Source organism: Pongo pygmaeus, chromosome 19 (assembly GCF_028885625.2).
Source record: "Pongo pygmaeus isolate AG05252 chromosome 19, NHGRI_mPonPyg2-v2.0_pri, whole genome shotgun sequence".
In the NCBI taxonomy this organism is placed as follows: domain Eukaryota; kingdom Metazoa; phylum Chordata; class Mammalia; order Primates; family Hominidae; genus Pongo; species Pongo pygmaeus.
Window position 1 is genome coordinate 19,800,682 of NC_072392.2, and position 13,735 is coordinate 19,814,416.

Sequence of the window (13,735 nt, forward strand, 5' to 3'; positions counted from 1 at the left end):
TCTTGGCAGCTTCTGGAAGAACTGGGCACAGGCTTAACACAGCAGCATAAACCGGATTCCACTGCAGCACCTGATCAGAGAGTACCAGTCTTCTTGGTAAATAAATGTCAATTCATACTTTTCTTTAATTAGTGCTTCAGTTGCAGTTTTATTTTGAAGTTCAGTGATAAGTGGAGTAGATGATATGGTTTCTTCCAGTGTCAAAAATTATGTTTTATAATCCAGGAAAACATGAAACTAGTATAAATAGGTTTTATTTTACATTTCAGTTTATTTGCAATTTAGTGTGTGGTAGGCTTATGTATAACATATAACCAGCAATCGTAAAACTAATATTTCTTTTGCATAAAATCTAGTCTGGTTACTCAGCCTGCCCAAGAGACAAAGAGCCAGGGATTTTATATCCAAAGCCATGGGATCAAATTTAGGGAACATGATTGTATTAGTCCATTTTATGTTGCTATAAAGGAATACCTGAGGCTGGGCAATTTATCAAGAAAAGAGGTTTATCTGGCTCACAGTTCTGCAGGCTGTACAAAAAGCATGGTGCCAGCATCTACCTCTGAGGAAACCTCAGGAAGCTTTTAATCCTGGTGGAAGGCAAAGGGGGAGCAGGTATGTCATATGGCAAGGGAGTAAGCAAGAGGGAGATGCCAGGCTCTTTTAAATAACCAGCTCTCATGTGAGCTCATAGAGTGAGAGTTCACTCATTACCACAAGGACAGCACCAAGCCATTCAAGAGGGATCTGCCCCCACGACCCAAACACTTCCTGTTAGGCCCACCTCCAGTGATGGAGGTCACATTTCAGCATGAGGTTTGGAGGAGGCACACATCCAAACCATGTCATTCTGCCTCTGGCCCCCACAAATCTCATGTTCCTCTCATTGTAAAATACAGTCAGTCACCTATTCCCAATAGTTCCCTGAAGTCTTAACTCTTTCCAGCATCAACTAAAAAGTCCAAAATCTCAGCTGTGACTCAAGGCAAGTTCCTTCCACGTAGGAGCCTGTAAGGTCAAAAACAAGTTATTCATTTTTAAGATACAGTGGTGGTACAGGCATTGGGTAAACAGTCCCATTCCAACAGGGAGAAATCAGCCAAAAGAAAGGGGCAACAAGCCCCACACAAATCTGAAACCCAGCAGGACAGACATTAAACCTTAAAGCTCCAAAATAGTCCTTGACTCCATGTCCCACATCCAGTGCACACTGGTGCAAGGGGTGGGCCTCCAAGGCTTCTGGCAGCCTTGCCCTTCTGGCTTTGCTGGGTGTAGGCCGTGTCCCATTCCCAGAGTTCCACTAGGCAGTGCTCAGTGGAGACTGTGTGTGGGGGCTCCAACCCCACGTCTCTCTTTGGCACTGCCTTAGTAGAGTCTCTCAGTGGGGGCTCTGTCCCTGTGGCAGGCTTCTGCATGGGCACCCAGACTTAGGGAATCCTCTGAAATCTAGGCAGAAGCTCCCAAGCCTTCTTCACATTTGCATTCTGTGCATCTGCAGGCTTACCACCACATGGAAACCACTAAGGCTTACAGCTTGTACCCGCTAAGCAGAAAACCAGGCAGTGTCTGGGGCCCTTTGAGCCACGGCTGGGGATGCTGGGAGCAGTGTCCCTAGGCTGTGCAGGGCAGTGGGGCCCTGGGCCTGGCCCCCAAAACCGCTTTCCTCTTAGGCCTCTGGGTGTGTGATGGGAGGGGTTGCCTCAAAGATTTCTGGAATGCCCTCAAGGCTGTTTTCTCATAGTCTTGGCTATTAGCATCTGGGTCCCTTTTAGTCATGCTAATCTGTCTAGCAAGTAGTTGCTCTGAGCTTGGATTCCTTCTCTAGTACAGGGGCAGGGTGCAAATTTTCCACATTTTTATGCTCTGCTAACCTTTTAATGATAAGTTCCAACTTTAAGTCATTCCTTTGCTCCTACATCTGACTAAGGGTTGTGAGAAGCTGCCACGTCACCTGTTGAATGATGCTTAGAATTTCTTTCACCAGATACCCTAAGTCATTACTCTTAAGTTCAACCTTATGCAAATCCCTAGGACATGGGCATAATGCAGCCAAGTTGTTTGCTAAGGTGTAACAAAGGCGACCTTTCCTCCAGTTCTCCATACTTTTTTATTTCTATCTGAGACCTCCTCAGCCTGGCTTTCACTCTCCGTATTTCTATCAGCATTTTGGTCACAGCCATTTAATCAGTCTCTAAGAAGTTCCAAACTTTCCTTTGTCTTCCTGTCTTCTGAGCCTTCCAAACTCTTTCAACCTCTGCCCAGTACCAAGTTCCAAAGCTGCTTCCACATTTTTAGGTATCTTTATAACAACACCCCGTTCCTTGGCACCAATTTTCTGTATTAGTCTCTTTTCTGCTGCTGTAAAGAAACACCTCAGACTGGACAATTTATTTTTCAAAGAGGTTTGTCTGGCTTACTGTTCTGCAGGCTATACAAGAAGCATGGTGCCAGCATCTACTTCTGGTGAGGCCTCGAGAAGCTTCCAGTCATGGTGGAAGGTGAAGGGGGAGTAGGCATGTCACGTGGTGAGAGAGGAAACAAGAGAGAGATGCCAGGCTCTTTTAAACAATTAGCTCTCGTGTGAATAACAGAGTAAGAACTCACTTATTACCACAAGGATAGCACCAAGCCATTCAGTAGGGATCTGCCTGCATCACCCAAAAACCTTCCTCTAGGCCCACCTCCAACATTGGAGGTCACATGTCAACATGAGGTTTGGAGGGGACACACATCCAAACCATATCAGCCACTTAATGGATATGTGGTTATAGGCATGGTTTCCTAGTTGTAAAAAGGAATAATAAACCATAACCCTTCAGTCACAAGGCTGCTGAAAAATCGAATGACATGTAAAGATGCTAACACATAGGAGGTAATTCCGTTACCTGCGTCCCCCCAACCCCCCACCAGCCCCACCATGACTCTATTCAATTCCTGTGATTTCAGGTTGTTTCTGCTACCCCTACACTGTGCCAGTTCCAAAGATGGATGAAGGGCATGTGATCACACCAAAAAAGGCTTCTACTTAGTGCTAAAAGCAAAATCAGCTCAGTGTTGGTGGTCTTTGCTCCCTCTGCCCTCCACATTCTGCCTGTTCTTTTCCCTTCACAATTTCTGTCATCCTTGCAGTGAATTAAAGACTCTAACCCTCATCCCTGCCTTAGACTGCCACTAAAGCTTTCATATAACATGTGTGGGAAAATGAGTTGAGCTTTGTTATCAGACAGAACTAGGTTTGAATTCAAACTTCTCCCTTTGCTAGATAAATGACTTGGGGCAAGCCTCTTAACTGTTCACACTCAGGTATTGTTCATCTGTGAAAAAAAAAGACATGTTTTCTGTATTGCTTGTCTATTAGTGAGTAACAAATTAAACTTTTAGCAGCTTAAAGCAATGTACATTTATTTTCTCAGTTTCTGTGGGTCAGGAATTAGGAGTGGCTTGGCTGAGTGATTCTGGCTTAGTTCTCACACGAGGTTGGGATCAAGATGCCCCCAGGGTTGCAGTCAACTGACAGGTTGCAAGACTTGATGGGGTTGGAGGATCTTCTTCCAGGGTGGCTCACCCATAGACCCAGCAAATTAGTGTGGCTGCTGGCAGACGGCCTCAACTCATTTCCTCCCCGTGAGGACATCTCCAGAGGGCTGCTTGAGTATCCTCTTGACATGGCAGCCAGCTTCCTTCACAGCAAGTGATCCAAGGGAAAGAAAGCAAGACAGAGCTGTGGTGCTTTTTATGACCTAGCTTTGGAGGTGTCATGCTGTCATTTCCACAACATCCTATTGGTTACACAGGTCAGCCTGTTCAGTATGGGAGGGGACTACACAGGTGTAAATATTAGTAGGTGAGTGTAATTGTGTGCCATCCTGGAGACTGACAACCACTTTTTGTCCACATTCTTCTGGAGTGGGGCAGGGAGGACCCAGACTGGGTTTCCAGGAGCTGAAGTAGAAGAAAGACAGAACTGGTGCGTGAAATACACAGCAAAACCTAGGACTAGGTCCATGGGACAGAACCAAAACAAAGCTAAACCACAGAGATTCACAAATGAACATGAGATCGCAGGATATGTATAAAGCATGGAAAAGAAACTGTTGACATGGCTACTTTAGAGGCTGTGAAGTGAGGTAGTTCTTCAAAGTGCTGATAACAGAACCTACTGCCCAATTTAAGAGTGTCCAAGGTGTACCAGGCCCTGCGCTAGAAACCTTACACAGGGTATTACATTTTATTATCACACGGACTCTGCAAAGTAGTTGAAAAAGCCCTAGCTGAGCGTCAACTGATCTGGATTCTAGTTCACCCCTGCTGCTGATTAGCAAGTTGTATTGTCTGTGCCTCAGTTTCCTTGTGTGAAAAAGTAGGGATAATGCTACAGACCCCATTTATTTGTGCCAAGGAATAAAATGAGTTGATACGTGTAAAATACTTAGAACAATGCCTGGCATGGGATGAGCTCTCTGAAGAACATTAGCTGCCGCTGCTGTTGCTGTTACTGTCATCACCATCTTCAGTCTCCTCTTGATTATTATCACTGTTGCTGCGTAACTTTATCAGACTGCAATCTCCTAATCAACAGGAGTTGAATGGGAGACTTAAACACTGCAGTTGTTTTCTGAAGTCCTTTCATCACTGTGGAAGAAGAACCAATGAAAACATTTACAGAAAGCTGCTGCTTTGAGGAAAAATGTTTCACTACTAAGGCCATTTCTGGTAGGCTTAGCTCCAAGTTGGTTCCCCTGTTATGTCTTGGGCTGCAGCTTTTCCTTTGCCTCCGTTCCAGGTGGTGATGTTCTGGACTATGATGCTGAACGGTCCTTTACCCAGAGCCCTGCAGAATTTGGAGCACCCAACTCTCCAGGCGAGTGCCTGTGATGTCCTGTCTTCCATCTTGCCAGAGGCCTTCAGCAATCTGCCGGTGACGTAAGAGTGTTTTGTCACCCTTACATCATGGCTGGAGCACCAGAGCTAGAATTTGGTGCTTTTGCATTTTGAACCAGTATTCAGCAGCATCTCTTATGAAAAGGTGCTAGTTCACTTGAGTTGGGGATGAGGGCACTGGGGAACAGCAAATAGGAAAATTTGAAGCCTTAATATATCAGGAAAGCTGTTTCCCCCTGTGCGTTAGAATGTAGGTGGTAGAGGCAAGGGTAGCAGAAGCTTGGAAGGCAGAGAGATTTCAGGAAGATTTCATATCCAAACTTTAAAAGGCCTGAGTTGAAGCCCAGCTCTTCGACTTGCTAGCTCTTTGACTCTTAACCTCTCTAAAACTTGGTGTTGTCATCAGTAAGATGATAGTCATGTGAAAAATAACAAGTATGTGAAAATACTTAGATTTGTTGTCCAACACATATGGTATTTGTCTTAGTCTGTTTGAGCTGTTATAATAAAATACCATAAATTGGGTGTCTTCTAAACGACAGAAATGTCTTTCTCATAGTTCTGGAGGCTGGAATTAAGATCAAGTCACTGACAGACACAGATTTGGTGCCTCGGGAGGGTTCGCTTTCTGGCTCACAGATGGCACCATGTGAGCTGTGTCCTCAAGTGGTAGAAGGGGCAGGCAGCTTTCTGGGGCCTGAATCATAAAGGCACTAATCTCTTTCATGAGGGCTCTGTTCCCATGACTTAATCTCCTCCCCAAAGCCCCACCTCCTGATACCATCACCCTGGGAGTGAAGATTTCAACATAGGAATTTTGGGGGAGCACAAACATTCAGAATACTGCTATTCAGAATAGCAGTATTCAGACTGCTTTTTTCCTTAGTCCTCAATGACATTTGCATCCATTCTTATTTATATAAATGAGCTTCTATAAAGAAGGCAACTTTAATAAAGGTTAAATGTGATGAGATGCCGCGTGTGTCTTGCACAAAAGTGGGTACTCAGATAATCATGGAATCTGAATTGAACGTGCTCTTTGCCACGGTAGCCTCAAGGTCGCAATGGCGTTCAACTCCTGAATATGCTCTCAGACACAGATATTTCACATCTTTTATGGAAGCCTTTGGCTCGTAGTTATTTCATTCTCATTTTTCCCTTGTCAGCCTTCTCATTGCAGAATGACAGGCAGATCCTGTGCACCACAGTGCTGCTTGGGCTGAATGACAGCAAGAATCGCTTAGTGAAAGCTGCAACTTCACGGGCCCTGGGAGTCTGTGTGCCTTTTCCCTGTCTCAGACAGGTCAGAGTGAGCCTATTTAGCTCTTCTGTGCCCCTTTTGTAGTCCATGACACCCCTATTTTGTGGATATAGAGCTCCTGCATTGGATGGTAAAGGAAACTAAATTGCTTTGTAATCTGATTTCTTTAATTGCTACTAAAATATGGTCATGGGCTAGGCGTGGTGGCTCATGCCACCATGGGAGGCTGAGGCGGGTGGATTGCTTGAGCTCAGGAGTTTGAGACCAGCCTGGGCAACTTGGCAAAACTCTGTCTCTACAAAAAATTTTAAAAATTAGCCAGGCATGGTGGTATGCACCTGTAGTCCCAGCTACTTGGGAGGCTGAGATGGGAAGCTCACTTGAGCCTGGGAGGTGAAGGTTGTAATGAGCAGAGATCACACCACTGCACTCCAGCCTGGGTGGCAGAGCCAGACACACACACACACTCTCTCTCACACTCTCTTTCTCTCTCTCCATATATATATATAGTGTTATACATACAGTTATATATATGTAACTGCAGATATTACCATATATATACCATATATATAAATGAACTAAGGCATTACCATGTATATATATGGTATTTATTTATTTTTAATTTTTAATTACTTAGCACACTGCCTGGGACCTTAGGCACCCAATAAATGCTTAAATTAATGAATGATCTAATAAAAATGAAATGGGACATTACCAGGTGATAGTCATCATTTAGAAAGCTGACATAGTTTTTACTAAGAAGGAAATAATGTCCTCTTTCACTCTTACTGGTGACATTTATCTCACTGAGTGGTGTGTAGTACATAGGATGTGTTTTGGAAATGGATTTCTTTTTCAGAACATCATTTCCCAAGATGGAAATCAATCAAGCAAAGAGTTCACAGATAACTCTTTGCTTGGTGTCCTAGGCCAGGTTATATATTCGATGTTCATAAGAGCAAAATCCATAGGCTTCTCGGGTGTCCATGGCACATACCAAAATCATGGGAGCTTCCCCTGGGATTTTTTTGAGTGTCCAAATTGTAAAATATCAGAAGAACAGTAAATTGATTGAGTAGATGAATTTTTATTTCCAAGTAGAAATGTGCATGAAGGCTTCTAGCTTTATCTGAAAATAAGTTTGAGAATTTCACAGGTGGCAGCATGACCTGCTAAAGTAACTTCAGTGTTTTGTTTTGTCTTATAGGATGTCATATTTGTTTCAGATGCAACAAATACAATATTGATGTCACTTGAAGACAAGTCTCTGAATGTTCGAGCCAAAGCAGCCTGGTCCCTGGGCAACCTGACAGACACTCTGATTGTCAACATGTAGGTGACTGAGCTTGCTTTCCCCTGCTGACTTCTGAGATTGAGGGCCCAAGAGAATGTCCTCGATCTCTACCATGAAAGAATCAGCAGTAGTTCCCGCATATTACGCAGTCAGTCTTCCTGCTTTGTTTTGTTTGTTATTCCTTCAGAAAATAAAATTAATAAGCTGTTCTTAATATATATTAGGAATATGTTAAGACATATATGTATTAAAAATACTGTATGCCGATATAAGTAATATGTCCACATTATAGAAAACATAAAAGCAAATCCTTAGTAATGGTTACTGTACTTTTAAAATGCATTTAAAAAAATTTCTTAAAGTAGTATATTCACAGGCTAAAAAAAATCCAGATAGTACAAAGCAGCATTCAGTGTGAAGCCTTTCTTCTACCCTGACACCTTAGTTCCCCTCCCCAGAGGTAGCTGGTTATTCACGTGCAAGTGTCCTGCTTTTTGTCACTTCACCGTATAAGCGACATGTAAAATGTGTAAGCATTCTATTATTGACTTGTTAGAAATCCTTATTTATGATTACATAATGAACACTGTGTGATGATTATTTAACCATTTTTCTATTACTGAACATTTGTTTTAGGCTTTAGGCTTGTAGGCTTTTCTATTCAGTGAATATTTTTGTGCATGAAATCTGCATTTTGAGATTTTTTTTTGGAAACATTCCTAGGTGGGGAACTATTGAGTCAAAAGATGTATACTGTAAGTTTCTTGATATAACCTAAGCAGATTTGTTAAACTGTTTTCCTAAACTTTTATGCTTATGCTAAGTGAATATATTTCTATATGTATATATTTAAGTGTATTTACCTTTTAACATGTGTTGCCTGCTTTGGGTGGAACAGGGAAACACCAGACCCAAGTTTCCAGGAGGAGTTCTCTGGTCTCCTGCTCTTGAAAATGTTATGATCAGCTATAGAAGCATCCAAGGATAAAGACAAGGTAGACTCACAACAAAACCCAGTATCTCCCAAACAGATACTTAATGTATTATAGCTGCATTGTGGTAGTTTAGTGTGGCTTGATGTTCCTCAGACTATCCCACCAAATATACTCTTGTTCAAAGGAGACTGTGGGTGTGCTCAGGGTATAAACCCCCCACCCAACCACCCACTCCAGGCCTCCCACATAACCAGGTCACTAAACAAATCCCAGAGGGCCCAGCCCCAGCTGTTGCCTGGCTTTTCAGAAACAGAATTCGGTTGGGAATGGCAGCTGCTTAGACAGGTCTGTCCCCAGAAAGCCCCGGGTATGGATGGAGTCCCGTCTACCCTCTGGTTTCCACTGGCACATTTATCTACCAACATTCTGTCCAAGTCTCCTCTTCTGAGCCCTCACCAGAATCACCCTTAATGAAAAGTCACAGGGAGAAGACGTCCACCCACGCATCAGGAGACAGGCCTGGAACAGAGCCTTCCTGCACAGCCTCAGAAGGGACCCACCCTGCTGACACCTTGATCTTGGACTCATGGCCTCCAGTACTGTGAGACAGTAACATTCTGTTGTTGAAGGTGTGCAGTCTGTGGTACTATAAAACAGCCCTAGGAAACGAACGCAGCCTGTTAGCCCACAGATGGTGAAGGGATGGAATGCTCCATGGAGCTCCAGGCTCACTGTCTGCAGCTCCTAAAGTGTGCTACGGGACCCTTGGGTGGGTGTAGGTACGCAGGGTAATTTTGGGTGGTTCAAGGTGAATAATTTCAATTGACATAACAATGTATTTATCTTGCTGGGTAAATGAGGGATCCCCAACTGTTAGGAACCAGGCTACACAGCAGGAGGTGAGCAGCCAGCCAGTGAGCAAAGCTTCATCTGTAGAAACAGCCACTTCCCATCCCTCGCATTACCGCATGAGCTCTGCCTCCTGTGAGATGAGCGGTGCCATTAGATTCTCATAGAAGCACGAACCCTACTGTGAACTACGCATGCCAGGGATCTGGATTGCGTGCTCCTTATGAGAACCTAATGCCTGATGATCTGTGACTGTCACCCATCACCCCCGGATGGAACCATGTAGTTGCAGGAAAACAAGTTCAGGGCTCCCACTGATTCAATTGATTCTACATTATGGTGAGTTGTGTAATTATTTCATTATATATTACAGTTAAATAATAATAGAAATAAAGCACACAATAAATGTAATGGGCTTGAATCATCTCCGCATCATCCCTTCCCCTTCTCCTGGGTCCGTGGAAGAGTCGTCTTCAAGAAAACTGGTCTCAGGTAGCAAAAAGGTTGGGAACCACTGGTGTAAATGCTTCAAGGAATAGTTAAGCAGCTTCAGGTTTACATGCTACAAAAAATACAGGTTTAAATGCTAATAAAAATGGGTGCAAATGAAAACACTCTTGCTGTGGTCCAAGGAATCTTAAGCATTCTATCAGAAAGACTTGCAGCTTGGAGCTGCAGCTGCCCTCCCACATCCTGTCCACTGTAACCCCTGCAACACACAAACACGCACACACACGCACACACATGCTGTGCTTCATGCCCTCACTAGAGTGGCCTGGGAGAGAATGCATGTGGTTTTTTTTTTTTTCTTTTTGAGTTGGAGTTTCACTCTTGTTGCCCAGGCTGGAGTGCAATGGTGCAATCTCGGCTCTCTGCAACTTCTGCCTCCTGGGTTCAAGCAATTCTCCTGCCTCAGCCTCCCGAGTAGCTGGGATTACAGGCATGTGCCACCATGCCTGGGTAATTTTGTATTTTTAGTAGAGATGGGGTTTCTCCATGTTGGTCAGGCCGGTCTCGAACTCCTGATCTCAGGTGATCCGCCCACCTCAGCCTTCTAAAGTGCCGGGATTACAGGCGTGAGTCACCGCGCCCAGCCGGGAATGCATGCTTTTAGGAGAAATGAAGACAACTCAGGCCCCTCATTCTCCTGGTGTTTGCACAAGTGCCTTCTCCGCAGACCATGCTTCAGTCTCTTTCTTAGTTCTCCTTCTTACTGAAAGAGAGAAGCAGAGCCCCAGCATGTACCCAGCTGCTTAGGGCCCAAGCCAAGTACACAAGTTTCCTGGGGAGCCTGGTGAGTGGAAGGCACTGCAGATCCTCCCCAAAAGCGGCATCAGTTTTTGATGGATCCTTGAGCCCAGGACGGCAATAGACAAGACATCACAGTTCACCAGAAGAGAAAACAAAAATGCAGTGAGGAAGGGCAGTAGTCAAAGGTTTTATGCTCCACGAGAAGGGGTTCTCAGGGCTCTGAGCAGCAGGCAGAAGACTTTATTGCACGTGTGGTTAGGTGATGGCGACCTACAGTTTTCACTGGGAACTGGGATCCAGAGTAACTCAACCTCCTACTCATGCACGTCTCTCTCTGTCTCTTTGCGTTTTGTGTCTCTCTCTCCATCTCTCGCCCTCCTTATCCTCTCAGTCTCCTCTGTCTCTCTCCCAGTCTCTCGTCCTCTCTCTCATTCCCTTCTCCTCATCTCTCTTTCTCCTTTTCCAGTTCTCTCTCCCTCCTCATCTCACTGCATGCTACTGTTCAGGCTCCCGGGGCTCCACGTGGATGGGCGGACATGGGACTCCTAGGCTAATTTTCACGGGACAAGCACAGGGCTGCAGGACCTAGGTCCCCCACCTCCCAGCACCCTCAAAATGAGAGGTGTGGGGTGTGCCCGTGCTCTCCTGGGTGGGCACCCCACTCTCCAGGAAGCAGAAACTGCAGGACAAAGCTGGCGCAAGTGACATGCCCACATGGCTGCCAGCTTCCATCTTGGGATCTGCTGAGGCCAAAGCAGAGGACACCTGCCCACGACCGACCCCGCACCAGGGTGGGGGGAGGGGTAGGTTTGGGGGTGGGAATGGGGATGGGAGCAGCCACTCCAAAGCAGTCCCTGGCTGGCTTCCTGCCCTGCACCCTGTCATGCAAGGCCTCTCCTCCCTCCCCACCCCTGCCCCTCACCACCTCCACCCCTAGGCTGTCCAGATCCAGGCTCCAGAAGTCTCCCAGGATCCAAGAACTAAGGGCAACCACTGGGCTCTGCAGCCCCTAGTCCATGAGTCAGCCACCCCTCTGCATGCTGACAAACCTTGGCTGTCACTTATCCTCCACCCCAAACCAGCCTCAGCCCCATCCTACTGCAGGCCTGTGTGGCTGCTGGAGAAGCTGGGCTCCTTTCCTCACCCCGAGGCTGCCTGATACGCTTTCTGGATCCTGAAGAAAACTGACCCACTATTCTCATACTGGTGCAGCTTCTTCCAAGACCTCAAAACTGGACAACGTGAACTTGTCTTGTTTCTTGTCTCTTCTTGGTAGGTCTGTCGTTGGGACAGTACAAGATTGGGGGGTGGGGGGAGACAATGGATGAATGGATGTATGAATGGACTTCCCCCCACCAGCATTACCACCTCCTCCTAAACATAGTCCTGAGAGCTCTATTTCCTGGTAAACTTCCCCCTTCCCACCCTGGTCCAGGGAAGCCCAAAGGCCATCACCCTCCACCCACCCTTCCTGGGGTCCACTCTACTGTCTGCTTGCCCAGATGTCTTAACCCGGCTTTATCAAGCTAGAACAGATAGCAGGGATGAGTCCCCAGCCTCTGCCAGGAAGATTTGCCAAAATGTTCTCAGTTTAGAAGCAGGGGCAGTGACGGGGCCTAGGGATGACCCCAGGGTTGTCACTCAAGTAGCAAGAAGGGCAAGGAGCCCTGTTTCCTGCCCTTACCCTGGGAGAACTTGGCCGGGGCTCCACAAGGCCCTGCAGGGGCAGCAGGAGAGCAAATCCACCCTCCTCTTGAGGAAGTCACCACCATCCCTAGGAAGCAGCAGATGGGGGCGCACTGGCAGAGACCTCGTGTGCTATAGGGCAAGGCCAGCAGATCTGTACTCAGCTTCAGCCCCAGGGGAGCTGCAAGATAGACTGATACCCTCACAGGTTTGGCTCTGTGTCCCCACCCAAATCTCATCTGGAATTGTAATTCTCCTGTGTCAAGGGAGGAACCTGGTGGGAGGGGATTGGATTTGGGGACAGTTTCCCCCGTGCTGCTCCCCAGATAGTGAGGTAGTTCTCAGGAGAGCTGATGGTTTCAAAGTGTGGCACTTACTGGTTCTCCACTCACTCCCTCCTGCCATCTTGTGAAGAAGGTGCCTGCTTCCCCTTCACCTTCTGCCATGATTGCAAGTTTCCTGAACTGCAAGTCAGTTAAGCCTGTTTCCTTTATAAATTACCCAGTCTCACGTATTTCTTTAGAGCAGTGTGAAAACAAACGAATATAATCTCCTTCCCTGAGGTGCCTTCTCCTTAGGCAACCAGCTGCCCCCATGCTCCTCCTCTGCCCCCTGGTATTTCCTTTCGCCTCATGAGGCCCAAGTGATCCACATGGCCAGCCCCAGCCCCATCCTACTGCTGGCCCATGTGGCTGCTGGAGAGGCTGGGCTCCTTTCCTTACCCCAAGGCTGCCTGATATGCTTTCTGGATCCTGGAGAAAACTGATCCACTCTTCTCATACTGGTGCAACTTCTTTCAAGACCTCAAAACTGGACAGCGTGAACTTGTCTTGTTTCTTGTCTCTTCTTGCTAGGCCTGTCATTGGTACAGTCCGAGATGTGGAGTCGGGGGAGACAATGGATGAATGGACAGTAGTCCAGGGAGATGTCCCTGTGAGTCCTGAACTGGGCCCTTCCTCCAGTGAGAAGCCTTCCTGAGTGAGTTTATACAGTCATCCCTTGGTATCCATGGAGGATTAGTTCTAGGGTCCCCAGGGATGCCAAAATCCATGGATACTCAAGTCTCTGACATAACATGGCCTAGTATTTACATATAAGCTATGCACATCCTCCCATATACATTAGACCATCTCTAGATTATTCATGATGTGTAATACAATGCAGATGCTATATAAATGGTTGTGATACTGTATTGTTTAGGGAATGATGACAAGAACAAAGTCTGCACATGTTCAGTAGAGACACAACCATCCAATTTATTTTCTGAATATTTTCCATCCGCTGTTGGCTGAATCCACAGATACAGAGCTCCTAGATACGAGTGCCAAGTATCCTTTGAGAGTAGGGTGGGTGAGGTTGCTAATGAGTACAGGGGAGCAGGTGTTGATCAGGAGGGCCCTGCACTGGGGTATCTGGACGCCCTGTCTCAGGACTTGAGACTCCGTTTGGATGGCACAGGCAGACTAAGCCCAAGTCAAAGCCCTCCCCTTGGATGTTCATTTTATCCCAAGCTCTTTCTGGACCCTGGAATTTGGCATCCCTTAGGCCGTGGGTGGAAGGACAGCTGAGCCACGTGTT

General features: G+C 46.3%; 1 pseudogene; it reads left to right on the plus strand.

Moving 5' to 3' along the window:
• The window catches only part of LOC129017513 (HEAT repeat-containing protein 6-like), a 35,160-nt pseudogene extending 25,332 nt beyond the window's left edge, over window positions 1-9,828 (plus strand).
• Window positions 9,829-13,735: the final 3,907 nt, after the last annotated feature.